This window comes from Gopherus flavomarginatus, chromosome 2, assembly GCF_025201925.1.
Source record: "Gopherus flavomarginatus isolate rGopFla2 chromosome 2, rGopFla2.mat.asm, whole genome shotgun sequence".
Lineage (NCBI taxonomy): Eukaryota > Metazoa > Chordata > Testudines > Testudinidae > Gopherus > Gopherus flavomarginatus.
In genome coordinates, this window is record NC_066618.1 from 300746182 (window position 1) to 300758573 (window position 12392).

Consider the following 12392-nt stretch of genomic DNA (forward strand, 5'->3'; position numbering starts at 1 on the left):
TTGGGGAAACGCTGCAGAGAGAAGCCAGCCAGCGACTGCAGTCCGCTGCACCAGAGACTGCCGAAGTCAGGCACCTCTGCCATTCAGAGACCTCCCAAGCCTTTTAACTGCTTGCTTCAACCCTCAGTCACTCCAGCTCAGCTTCACCCCACACCTGCCCCTCTGAGCCCCTTCTCCCCTGCCTGTCTGTGATGATGCGGTTCTGGCGGGACCCAACTGAGAGTGCCAATTCAGGACCAATTGCTAAAAACAGGGCAGTTACAGCCCTAGGCTGGGGTTTTTCCACCTCTAAGGCAAACCAAACCAGCCAGACAAAAATGACTTTGGTTTCACCCCACTGGCTACCCACAAGTCACACAAGCAATTTCCTTAGACACTCCAGTCTCCCAGTATCACCACCAGTGCCACCCGTCCTGGGGATGAATGGTCATGAAAACCAACACCCCAATAAAAGAAAATTGTTCTCTCGATCCCAAAGGACCAAGCCCCAGACCCAGGTCAATATACACATCAGATCTTACCCACAAATCACGCTGTTGCCAATCCTTTAGAATCTAAAATCTAAAAGTTTATTCATGAAGGGAAAAAGATAGAGATGAGAGCTAGAGTTGGTTAAATGGAATCAATTCCATACAGTGAGGGCAAAGTTCTTAGTTCAGGCTTGTAGCAGTGATGGAGTAAACTGCAGGTTCAAATCAAGTCTCTGGAGAACATCCCCCACTGGGATGGGTCCTCAGTCCCTTGTGTAGAGCTTCAGTTTGTAGCAAAGTCCCTCCAGAGGTAGGAAGCAGGACTGAAGACAAGATGGAGATGAGGCATCAGCCTTATATAGGCTCTTCCAGGGGTAAGAACACTTCTTTGTTCTTACTGTGGAAAATTACAGCAAAATGGAGTTTGGAGTCACATGGGCCAGTTCCTGCACACCCTGCTGAGTTACAAGGCGTAACTGCCTTCTCTCAATGGGTCAATTGTGTAGCTGATGGTCCTTAATGGGCCATCAAGCAGGCTAAGCAGAGCTAACACCAACTTGTCTGAGGTGTTACCCAGAACTACAGCACCAATTTGAAATACAGACAGTATACAGCCAATACTTATAACTTCAACTACGTAATGATACAGACATACAGACAGCATAATCATAACCAGTAACCCATAACCTGGTCTTAGACACCTTATATGACCCCCTTTACATAGGATTTGGTGCCACTATAGGACCTTGGTTGCAAACCATGTTCTATATGGTCCCAGTTTCTATCAATAACGTCACACTGCCCCTTCCTTTTCTTCCCCTTTAGCTGACCCCCCACCCCACCCCCCAACATCAAGAAACTCCTGTGCGGTTTGCTGCCCTGGCATTGTTCACTCTTCCGGTGTGTCTGGCTAGCCGGTCTGTGACTCCGTGTTGGTGCAGTGCCTGGCACGATGGGGCCTGTTCTCTCCCCGTGGGCAGAAATGTAATAAACACCATTAATAATAAATATGGCTAGAAATTACTCGCAGTTCACTCATGCGATTAACACAAAAAATAATTACTATTAAAAAAATTAATTGTGATTAATCGCACTTATAACAATAGAAGACCAATATAAATTTATTTAATATTTTTGTATGTTTTTTGACATTTTTCAAATATTGATTTCAATTATAACACAGAATACAAAGTGTACAGTGCTCACTTTATATTATTATTTTTATTACAAATATTTGTACTGTAAAATAATAAAAGAAATAGTATTTTTCAATTCACCTCATACACGTACTGTAGGGCAAACTCTGTATTGTGAAAATGCAACTTACAAATGCAGATTTTTTTTTGGCTCCATAACTGCACTCAAAAACAAAACAATGTAAAACTTTAGAGCCTGCAAGTCCACTCAGTCCTACTTCTTGTTCAGCCAATCGCTCAGACAAACAAGTTTGTTTACATTGAAGAGAGATACTGCTCCCTGCTTCTTATTTACAATCTCACCTGAAAGTTTGCATGGCAGTTTTTTAGCCGATGCTGCTAGGTATTTGTGTGCCAGATGTGCTAAACATTCTTATGCCCCTTCATGCTTCAGCCACCACTCCAGAGAACATGCTTCCACGCTGATGTTGCTTGTTAAAAAAATAATGCGTCAATTAATTTTGTGACTGTACTCATTGTGGGGAGAATTGTGTGTCTCCTGGTCTGGTTTACCTGCATTCTGCATATATTTCATATTATAGCAGTGTCAGATGGTGACTTAGCACATGTTTGTTTTAAGAACACTTTCGCAGCAGATTTGACAAAATGCAAAGAAGGTACAGATTTGAGATTTCTAAAGATAGCTACAGCACTTGACCCAAGGTTTAATAATCTGAAGTGCCTTCCAAAATCTGAGAGGGACGAGGTGTGAAACATGCTTTCAGAAGTCTTAAAAGAGCAACACTCTGATGCAGAAACTACAGAACCCGAACCACCAAAAAAGAAAATCAACCTTCTGCTGGTGGCATCTGACTCAGATGATGAAAATGAACATGCATCGGTCTGCACTGCTTTGGATCATTATCAAGCACAACCTGTCATCAGCATAGGCGGATGTCCCTGCGAATGGTGTTGAAGCATGAAGGGACATATGAATGTTTAGCGCATCTGGCACATAAATATCTTGCAATACCAGCTACGACAGTGCCATGCGAGCACCTGTGCTCACTTTCAGGTGACATTGTGAACAAGAAGCAGGGAGCATTATCTCCTGCAAATGTGAACACACTTGTTTGTCTGAGCGATTGGCTGAACAAGAAGTAGGACTGAGTGGACTTGCAGGCTCTAAAGTTCTACATTGTTTTATTTTTGAATGCAGTTTTTTTGGTACATAATTCTACATTTGTAAGTTGCACTTTCACGATAAAGAGACTGTACCACAGTACTTGTATGAGGTGACTTGAAAAATATTTTTTTTGTTTTTTACAGTGCAAATATTTGTAATCAAAACTAAAGTGAGCACTGTACAGTTTGTATCCTGTGTTGTAATTGAAATCAATATATTTGAAAATACAGTAAACATCCAAAATATTTAAAATAAATGGTATTCTATTGTTCTTTAACAGCGCAATTAATCACAATTAGTTTTTTTAATTGCTTGACAGCCCTAATAATAAACAACAACAACATGTCCGAGTGCTAAGGAAGAGGCTGGAGAATGGTCCCACCCCATTACACTTCGATGGGGCCCCCTCCCCTGGGAGCCATGCTCCAGGCTGGTCTCACAGAGAACTAGAGGGGGCTGAGAGATGGGCAGTGAGAATGATTATGACCCTGGAAGCATTCTCCTCAAGTAGAGAAAGGAGGAGGGAGAAGACTTGTTCTCTTAACCTCTGAGGACAGGGCCAGAAGCAATGGGCTTAAATTGCAGCAAGGGCGGTTTAGGTTGGACATTAGAAAAAGCTTCCAACTGTCAGGGTGGTTAAGCACTGGAATAAATTGCCCAGGGAGGTTGTGGAATCTCCATCCTTGGAGATGTTTAAGAGCACGTTGGACAAACCCCTGTCAGGGATGGTCTAGACAATACCCAGTCGTGCCATGAGTGCAGGGGACTGGACTAGACTATCTCTCGAGGTCCCTGCCAGTCCTACAGTTCTATGATTGTACAGACCGTAGCAACTACTCCCCTGGGCTGTGGCTTCTCGTTGCTCCCCTAATAGCTAAGGGGCAGGCTGGGATTGTACAAAGGAGCTGCCCAGAGGCGCCCTGATGACAGCCTAGACCATACTGACATGGGACGGTCGATGACACTGAAAGGCTGGCCACCCAAAGCCAATGGCAGGAAGCAGTTTCCCACATAGACGGCAAAGCTCGGTGCTGCAGGACGTCAAGGAGGCAAGACGCAAAGCAGGACTGGCTACTTCCATGGACAAAGAGACTCTCCCGAGTTCATTCAAACACATAGCTCAGACGGGAGACCAAACCTCGTGCTTTCCGGCTGACATCGGGGTTTGGAAGGAGACTCTGGTGGGGCCAATTAACCCGTCTGCCCTCCACGGGGTTCTTAATCTGACACCTTCCCTGCAGCACCTGCAGCTGCCCCGCTCCGAGACAGGACAGGACAGTGGGCCAGATGGGCCCTGGTGCTTGTCCCAGTCTAGCCAATGTGCCGGGCAAGGCCGAACACAGCAGCAGGCTGCAGCGGAAACTCAGAAGCGAAGTGCAGCAGATGGATGGCTGTGTACTGAGCTGGAGAGCCAGACAGCGCCGGAGAGAGACCGGGAGGAGTGATGGGCCTGTGATCTGCGGGGGACCAGCCTAGATCATCAGAATGGACCTGTCCGGCAGTGAAGTCTCTGCCGGCTGGGAAAGGAGCCAGGCCACCTGTGCAGTGCTCAAGGGGTGGCTTGTACTCAGCGCCGTGGGGCCCAGTCAAAGCTGAGTTGACTGGGGATGGCCCAGTAAAAGGTCACATTATCCCAGCCACATGACACGGGCTGTTCTACACCAAAGGCCGCTGGTGCCCAGCACCTGCTTTCCCCATTAAACGAGAATGGGACAGGAACAGAGGAGCAGGCCCAGCTCCCGTCCCACTGCGTTCGCAGGGCTCAGCGGTGGCCCCTGGATAGCCCCAGTCTGGGGAGAGTCGTTCTGAGGAGGGGACCCCATTGCAATCACCTCGCAAGGGGGTGGCATGGCTGCAAAGCCTTAGCCCTATCTCAAGCCGGCCTCCTCCGCCAGCAAGGAGCCTCCCACAGCAGAGTGGGCCCTGCCAGAGCTGACAAGTCGCTCCTCTCTGGCCAGAAAGCGGTGCTGAGCCAGCCACAGGTGGGAGTCACCTCCCCTGGGCAAGCTGCGTGGAGCCAGGCTGGGGGTCCCCTCCCCATGGGGAGGGTAATTGAGAAGTGTGTGGCAGAATGACCCCCATGGTATGAGGAGCCCTCCTGTCTCTCTGATCCCAGCCCGCCTGGTTACAGGCTGGCATGGCACTGGTGGGCTCCCATCAGTGGCTGAAGCTCAGAGGTCCATACACCTTCTTTTGGGTCATAGAATCATAGAATACCAGGGTTGGAAGGGACCTCAGGAGGTATCTAGTCCAACCCCCTGCTCAAAGCAGGGCTAATCCCTGACTAAATCATCCCAGCCAGGGCTTTGTCAAGCCTGACTTTAAAAATCTCTAAGGAAGAAGATTCCACCACCTCCCTAGGTGACCCATTCCATTGCTTCACCACCCTCCTAGGGAAATAGTGTTTCCTAATATCCAACCTAGACCTCCCCCACTGCAACTTGAGACCATTGCTCCTTGTTCTCTCATCTGCCACCACCGAGAACAGCCGAGCTCCATCCTCTTTGGAACCCCCTTTCAGGTAGCTGAAAGCAGCTATCAAATCCCCCCTCATTCTTCTCTTCTACAGACTAAACAATCCCAGTTCCCTCAGCCTCTCCTCGTAGGTCATGTGCTCCAGCCCCCTAATCATTTTTGTTGCCCTCCGCTGGACTCTTTCCAATTTTTCCACATCCTTTCTGTAGTGCAGGGCCCAAAAATGGATGCAGTACTTCAGATATGGCATCATCAGTGCTGAATAGAGGGGAATGATCACATTATTTGACGTGCTGGCAATGCCCCTACTTATACAGCCAAAAATGCCATTAGCCTTCTTGGCCACAAGGGCACATTGTCAACTCATACCCAGCTTCTCGTCCACTGTAACCCCTAGGTCCTTTTCTGACGAACTGCTGCCTAGCCACTCAGTCCCTAGTCTGTAGCAGTGAATGGGATTCTTCCGTCCTAAATTCAGGACTCTGCACTTGTCCTTGTTAAACCTCGTCAGATTTCTTTTGGCCCAGTTCTCTAATTTGTCTAGGTCCCTCTGTATCCTATCTCTACCCTCCAGCGTATCTACCACTCCTGCCAGTTTAGTGTCATCTGCAAACTTGCTGAGAGTGCAGGCCACGTCATCCTCCAGATCATTAATGAAGATATTGAACAAAACTGGCCCCAGGACCAACCCTTGGGGCACTTCACTTGAAACTGGCTGCCATCTAGACATTGAGCCATTGATCACTACCCACTGAGCCTGACGGTCTAGCCAGCTTTCTATTCACCTTATAGTCCAATCGTCCAGCCCATACTTCTTTAACTGCTGGCAAGATACTGTGGGAGACTGTGTCAAAAACCAGAAGCCCATGAAGACAGATAACATGGAGCACCAGGAAATGAGCCGTTGTTTCAGCAGAGGGCAGGCAGTCACAGTGGATGAATTGCACCATTTTGGTCAGTTAGTCTGCAACGGTTAAGACCACAGGGATTTTGACTATGAAGCCCAGGGTCTAGACAGGGTCTCCACAGGTATTAGAGTGCCAAGAGGCTTAGCAGGAAGTAGCTTGGTGCATGCGCACGGATCACAAGAGTCCTGGATTTCAGCTCAAATGTGGGTGTGACAGTCCACATTCTTGACAGAAATATTGTTAGGATATGAATATGGCACAACTAAGATACGTTTTATGGAAGATGGGGCATGTGAGGTATCGTTTGAAAGGTTCTGATTTACTGAATGTGATTATCCAGTTTGTATGCATGTGTCATTTCTGTCTCTAAAGTTAGGAACATTGACTGTATAACAATTACAACCGTGTGTGTACTTGGGAAACACCCACCAGACAGCAGCCATCAGCCTTGATGGGCCTTTAGGAAGAGAACAATAGAACTTTGAATATGCGAATCTCACGCCTTCCTGAGAAGTTTACTGGGCGGCTGCATCCACACAGCAGGGTCAGGTGACCATGTCACCTGGTATTAGCCAATGTCTTAACTTGCTGGTACTTTTCCACTGTAGGGGGCTGGGGATCAAAGAAAGGATTCCCACTTTAGGTAAATCCTTTTTAAGGTTGGCCAGGGGGTTAATCTTAACTCTCCTCCAGGGGGGAGGGATAGCTCAGTGGTTTGAGCACTGGCCTGCTAAACTCAGGGTTGTGAGTTCAATCCTTGAGGGAGCCACTTAGGGATCTGGGGCAAAATCTGTCTGGAGCTTGGTCCTGCCTTGAACAGGGGGTTGGAGTAGAGACCCCCTGAGGTCCCTTTCAACCCTGAGATTCTCTGATAAGTCAGTGCCTGCCCAGGAAGGGAGACTGCTAAAAACACCTGAGGGAAAGGCAGGGTCCAGGCTGAGACAGGGGTCCAGTGTATAAAGAGAAATTACTGGAAATCTGAGCTACATCAATGGGGTGTGGCCAGCGCTTGGCCCTGGGGTTTGCAGCCGGGGGAGCTCCCAGCTGCTCTGCGGTTCCCAGGTACCAGGGGTCGCCAAGTGCCCTTGTCGCTGTCTGTGCTTGGCGAGGAGGTCGCATGCGTCTCTGCCAGGCTCCGACTTCACCCCGGCAATATGCGCCCTTGTCTCCCAGGGGTCGGGTTACTGCTGGGCCCGCTCCATGGGGCTGGCGCAGCAAATCCCTGCCACTGGCCAGTGCACAGCAGCTGTGTGTGAAGGGGCAGGGCCTGGCACGAGGCGTCACACCTGCAACGGGGGCTCTGCCTGGCTGCCAGACCATCTCCAAGGGAGGTTTCATGGGCAGGCTTGGGCCCAGGAATGCCAAGCCAGGTGGGGCCCTGCCTTGCCCAGGGGTCGTAGCAGGGACCCTCCTGGGAGGAACTGGAGGCAGCAGGTCTGGGTTAGTCAGGAGGGGCTCAGTGATGGCTCTGTACCTGGATTTGCTAAGCTATGGGCCCCACTGCCAGGCTCGCTGGTGGGGGGTAGCTGGAGGGACCTGAGGGGGCCGAACAGAGGCCACACGTGGGGGGCTGGGAAAGGGGGGGATGGAACGGAGCCTCACACATGGGCTGAGCGCAGGCCCGACCTGGGGTGTCCTCGCAGGGAGGGGGCGTGTGGGGTGGGTGGCCTGGAACCGGGCCAGCCCTAGAGGAACAAAGGGCTCACAGAGGCCAGGTGATATGAAAGGGGCTGCAATCTCCAGAGGGCCCTGGCACAACCCCCGGAGTCACTCCCTGCTGGGACCCTCTAATCCAGGAGCTGTGGGGAACAATGGCCCATTGAGCGGCTGCCCAGCCATGAAGGAGCCTTTGTTCCTCCTGCAGCACCTTCCGCTCACAAGGGCCGGCAGCAGGGAGGCTCGAGAGCCCAGGGGCTGCGGCCCTGCCGCCGCCATCGCTCTGGCCAGCTCCCCGACGCCTGCGCCTGGCTTCCTGTGGCCGTCCCAGGCTCCACCAGTCGCCCCGCCGCGCTGGGTGCTGGGGAAGCCAAGGCGGGCACCCCAGGGAGCGGCGTCTGTGGCAGTACCCGGAGGGGTGCTTGGGGGAGGGGGCTGCATAGCTTAGACCCTGGGCACCAGGCCCTAGGACCCTTCCCCTCCAGGGCACCTGCTCCCACCCCAGCAGTGGCTGCTCGCTCATCGCCCCGGTGGCCCCCTGCAGGCCTCTCTCTGACCCCCCCCTTGCCCCAACTTTCCTTTTGGACATTTTCTGGGCCCAGGGTTATTTTCTGCTGGGCTGTAGCCTTTGTCCCTGCTGCCCTCAGCCAAAGAGAGCCCAGCCCCCCGCTGTGACCCCCGGCCCTGTGCTAAGGCTGGGCGCAGGGGGGCTCCAGGCACTGCTCTGAGCGTGCTGTGGGGAGAGGACGGGGAGTCCCCTGGCAGGGCACATGGCAGCCCCCCCGCCCTCCAGCTCAGGCAGTGTGAGAGACCCCACGCAGGGGAGGAGAGGGAAAAGGCCCTGAGGCAGGAATGGGTCAGACCATGGGGCTGGGCAGCTGCCCTCAGACACCGGCCCCCTGGGAGTCTGGGACAAGAGACTGCCCTGGCCCCTTGGAGTTCATGGGCCATTGCTCCCTGGCAGGCTGTGCCACATGGGGCAAGCAGTGATCAAAGCCAGCCACTGATCAGGGAGCCACGAATGGGCTGTCACCTCAGCAGGGGGGCCGAGGGGTCTCCCCCTGCCTTGTGCACCAGTGCCCCACGCCTGCTCCAGGAACCCCTCCCTGGGGAGCAGCCTGGGGAATAGCTCCAGGGGGGTCAGACCACGGGGCAGAGACGCAGCTCTCCAAGAAGCACCCCTGGTGCCGGGCTCTGAGCCCTTCTCCTCATGGGGGGATGGGGGTGTGGCAGGAGGGGTTCATTCCACCCCCCCATCCCCTTAGCATAGCTGCTATGGAATGTCCCTGGGAAACTTGAGTCCCCCCCACCCCGGCCCAATCCAGGCAAAAGGAGCCTGGCAGAGAGGTCTGTGGTGCCCACCTGACGGGGGCACTGGCCAGGCCCCTGTCCCTCAGCTGCCTGAGTCCTGGCGCTGAGCACCCCCACCCCCTGCTTTAACCCCTCCGTGCCTGCAGGGACGTCCCAGCGGTGTCTGGCACCCGGCTCAGGGCATCCCTAGCAGAGCCAGGCCAGGCAGGAGTGCAACCCCCCCACCCCCCGCAGGTGTCTCAGAGCCCAGGGGCACAGGGCGGAGAGCCCCAGAAGTGCAGTCCTGTGCCCTCTGGAAGACTCTGGGCACAGCTCTGCCCATCTCTGCACCCCTGGGCACAGGCTGGCTGGGGAGGGGAGAAGCAGCAGCTCAGGCGATGCCCCCCCCCGGGGGCTGCAATGTAACACTGCCAGGCAGAGATTGGCTGGCCTGCAGCCAGATGGCTCCTCCCAGCACCGGGCCCTTATAACGGCCTGTCTGTCGCTTCCATGCAGGTTGGGGGGTCAGTGTCTGGTGCTCCTGCAGATCCTCCTGTGCTCCCCACGGGTCCCACACCACCACGCTGCAGGGAAACATGCAGCCGCTGTGCAGGTGAGTGGCCCCTTCCTGGGCTGCGCCAGGGCCGTGGACAGCTGGGGGGCAGTGCAGCGGGGAGGGTGCTGTGGGGTGCCCCGGGACAAACTGCTGGGCACATCCCACCTGTAATCGCCCCCTGGACAGTGACACCGCTTCACCCTGGCATGCCTGCCATCCTGGCCTCGCATGACACCAGCCCCAGGGGGCGGGCAGGATCAGAACCCACCCCCCATGCACATACACCCAGTGTGGCCAGGACACGCCAGGGTCCCTGCGGGGCCAGAGCTTCTCACCAGCTTCTACTCATTTCCAACTCCCAAAAGAATTGCTGCCAGGGGCGGGGGGCGGGGGGAGGAGCTGGCTGGTCAGCGGCTGCAGAGAGTGGCATGAGGCTGGTCTCTGCCCCCCGCGGTGCAGCTTGGGAACAAGGGGCTGCTCGGGGAGCTGAGGGCAGCGGGCAGAGAACGGCCATGAGGAAAGCCCAGTCCCCACAGCATGGATTTGCCTGTGGAACTCCCTGCTGCTGGAACTCAGTTTGCCAGGCCTTGGAGTGGGTTTGTGACCAGGGTCCGGGTGGGGGCTGGAGGGATGGTTGTTCCCACCAGGAGACACCTCCCTTCGCACAGCGGTGACCCTCGGCGGCATCGCCGTGCTGGAGGGGCGCCGAGCAGGTGGTTCATGGGCAGGCCTCTGTGGAGCCGCAGGGGATCCAGCCGCAGGCTCTGGAGATAGTGGGGAGCCGCCAGCCAGCCCATCTGCCGGAGCTCGGGGCAGGGTCCTGTCATGTCCCGGCCCGAGGTCTCCATGCGTCCCAGACTCCCTGAAGCTCCTTGCTGCACAGGCCTGTCCAGGGGTGGGGGCTCCTTCCGGCCCCACAGCTGGTGATGAGCATACGCCCTGCAGCTGGCGGCTCCAGAGCTCTCACATCTCAGCCCTCGGCTGGGGCCCTGCAGCCTCTGCCCCTTTCTTGCCCCATGACTCTAGTCTAGAGCACGGGTCTAGAGCTGGCATGTTGCTGGGGCAGGCACAATGGAGTATCCCACGGTCACTGCCAGCCTCTGCCTCGAGTGGGGTGAGGAGCTAATGGGGGGGCAAGGGGCAGCCTAGCCTCGGGGCACTCTGGCATCTGAACAGCCCCTGAGTGCCAGCCACATGGGAGAAGCACCAGCCTCCTGCCCTGGGGCGGCATGGGAATGGCAGGGGCCAGGCCTCGAGCTCCCTGCTCACCTCACTGGGGAGACGTGAGTGGCTCGGTGAGGGAGGAGCTGCAGAGGAGAAGGCTTTTTTGCCGACAGCAGCACAAGGGGCCGAAACAGGGCAAGGGCAGGGTGCGGGGAGCAGGACGGGGGCTCCAGGACAGGCTGGGATCTGGCAGGTTTTCCATTTGGGCTTGTGGGGGTACCTGGAGGGGGGGCAGCATGGGGTGGGGGTGGGGGGATGGCAGCACCTGCAAGAGTCTAAAATGCTGGGGCGTGGGGTGGCCAAACAGGTGGGTGTGTGAATGGTCAGGGGCGTGGGGGATTCTCTGGGGTGGTGGAGGTGACCGACTGGCTGCGGGGAGGGGGGCTGAGGAGCTGGCATTGTGGGGGTTGGGGAGCACTGTGTGGGGGGAAGGGTGCCGAGGAGCTGGGGAGGGCGGGCTCTGCACTAGTTAAAATGCTGATTCCTTATTAAATTCTGGGTTCTCCTTCCTCAGGCTGGATGCTCCCCTCCCACTGCATTGCAGGGTGCTGGGTGTTGCTGGGGCCACTCCCCTCCCCCTCTCCAGGTCTCTTCCCCCTCTCCCGGCCTGGGGGTGAGGGTGGGAGAGGAGGCTGGTCAAAGGAGGTGACCCCGGTATTGCATTGCAGGGTGCTGGCTGTCGCTGGGGCCATGGTGCTGCTCCTGGCCATTGTGGCTGCTGATGGTAAGCGGTGCTATGGGGTGTGTGGGGGTGTGTGTGGGGGTGTGCTGAGGGCCCCACTGTAACGCATTGGGCCTGGCTGCAGCCATCCAGCCCGGGGGTGAGGAATGCCCCGGTGGGGCTCTGGGGCCAGTACCTTCCCCATCCCCCAGCTCTCTAGCCCCCCGTGCCCTAAGGGCGCCCACAACCCTCCCTGCAGGGATCCCAGCTGCACCCTGGGCAGCGGGACAGGGCAGCTGGGTGGTGCCCGAGGACCCTGCCTGCAGGGGGCAGGCTGCCATCGCCCACCCCAGAGACTAGCCCCCACCCTTCAGGGACAGGCCAGGGGCCCTTAGCACTCACGACCCCATCAGCATGACGGCACTTCTCCGTGAGCAGCTCCCACGGCACCGCGCTACCAAGCCAGCCCCAACTGCATGGGGAGTGCTGAGCCCCCCCCCCGCTGCCCAGCGCCCCCCAGTGCCCCCACAGGTCAGCACGGAGAGAGGAGAGTGCCCCCTAGTGAGACCCCCTGCCCTGCTGCCCAGCGCCCCCCAGTGCCCCCACAGGTCAGCACGGAGAGAGGAGAGCGCCCCCTACTGAGCCCCTGGCCCTGCTGCCCAGCGCCCCCCAGTGCCCCCACAGGTCAGCACGGAGAGGGGAGAGCGCCCCCTACTGAGCCCCTGGCCCTGCTGCCCAGTGCCCCCTAGTGCCCCCACAGATCAGCATGGAGAGGGGAGAGCGCCCCCTACTGAGCCCCTGGCCCTGCTGCCCAGCGCCCCCCAGTGCCC